The following is a 2050-nucleotide window of genomic DNA, read 5'->3' on the forward strand; positions in this document are numbered from 1 at the left end:
GTTACCTTTTTTGTAGGTAACGTAGGGTGGTAACGCGTTCCTTTTTTTTAACGTAACGAGTAACGTATTTAGTTACTTTTTTCAGTAACGCCTACAACACTGCTGTCAATACTGCATCAGTACATTTATTCCTAACAAGAATAAGCATTACTCTGCATATTATTCATTTTAAAGAAACATTAGAAAAAAACATTCTCCCAATTACATTCTCCCAATTCTGTCATCTTCAGAAACCTTAAAGCTGAGCTGTCATCTAGTATGAGGTCGTCTAGACGTTATTTTAATGAAAGCCTTCCACAGTTTATAAGAAATGACCCAAAGAAATTTTGGAATCACATTCCAGACACTTATTAGCCTACTGACAAAGTTCTTGTAGACAAATGTCGCATGTCGCACTGTTGCTGAGTATTTAAACACTTATTTTCATTCTGTTTTCTAAAGATGATGAACCAAAGTTCCAATACGAGCCATCGATCGACAATGCACTCTTCATATCCTATGAAGATGTGCTTGGAATGTTGCTTAAATTAGACCCCAAATGTTCTGTTGGCCCTGACTATATCCCGATCGCTTTTTTACGGAGCTGCTCAGAACCTCTAGCACATTTTTTAACGAAAATTTTTCTTGCGGCTTCATCTTTTTTTTAGGCCAGGCTTGCTTACAGGTTAAGTTGTCTATAAGAAAGGAGACCGATCGTGTGTGAATAACTACCACCATATTTCTCTCACATCCACTTGCTTTAAGATTTGAACATTTCGCAAATTACATCCTTCAGATACTCAACACTAAAGCAGCTTTAAGCCCGTGCCAACATGGTTTTAGAATAGGGTTTTCAACTGTCACACAGTCAAGGCTATTCATAATTTCAGTACCACGTTAGATAATTCTGGACAAATAGATAGTCTTTCTTGATAGTAGTCAAGATTTGACAAGGTTCTACGCATTCAACTGCTTCTAATGTTTAAGATAATTGCAGTCCTTTTAGCCCTCATTAATTGGATCAGCTCCTTTTTAAAACACCATACGCAGTTTGTGGAGGTTGATGGCGTTTGTTCCTTACCTCTTCTTATCTCCTCAGGTGTTCCCCAGGGGAGTGTACTTGGCCCCTTACTGTCTTTATTTAAGTTATGTAAATGATATAGTTATTCCGGTGTTGTGATAAAATTCTTTGCTGACAATTGCATGCTGTATAAACCAATACACTCACCTTCAGATCATTTGAGCCTTGCTAATACTGCACTAAGGATGTTATGAACAGGTGTAACAAATGGGGAATGGTGATTAATGTAGATAAAACAGTATTAATGTATATAACAAGACAGGAAATGCCACTGAGGTTTAAGTACTGCATAAATAACATAACATTTGCTGCAAGTACCTAGGCAACACAATTCTCAGCTTAGTTGTTGGACAGACTGCATTAATTATATAAAGTCATCTGAAAAAGAAAATTAGGCCTCTTGAATCATAAACTCAAAGGAACACCCAGCAGCATTGAGAAATTCGAATATATATCACTCATTAGGCCCAAACTCAAATGTGCACACAGTCTGGGAACCCCAAGGTACAGAGGTGCACAGTGTGTTTTATAAAATACAGAAATAAAGACTCTCTAGTCTGCTCTAATGGTAGGCAATGAAATAAAAAACCCTCCACATCAGATGCAAAATTTCTCCAGGCACAAAAATAATTATACATAGGACCCCTAGTTTGCAAAGACTGACCAATATAAATATTCGTATTTGCCACACATGATAACAGACAAATTGATTACCTAAAGGGATGTTCGAAAACGAAAATTTTGGAAATGCAATTCAAAACATTCGGAACGTACTGTTTTTCTATTTCATGTTTCTGATAACCTGTTTATTTCCAGCCTTATAGGGTAACCATTGTGTGTTGCTTGTCCTGTATTGAATTGTAATACTTGGTGTTACAAATATTAAACCTTCCTAGTTTCCACCCATCCTGCCTGTACCAAATGAGGTTTGCAGTATTGTGTAAATAAATAAAGGTCTGAAAGGGTGATAGTGCCACTGTGTTTTTTTCC

The sequence above is a fragment of the Amblyomma americanum genome, chromosome 9 (genome assembly GCF_052857255.1).
Source record: "Amblyomma americanum isolate KBUSLIRL-KWMA chromosome 9, ASM5285725v1, whole genome shotgun sequence".
Lineage (NCBI taxonomy): Eukaryota > Metazoa > Arthropoda > Arachnida > Ixodida > Ixodidae > Amblyomma > Amblyomma americanum.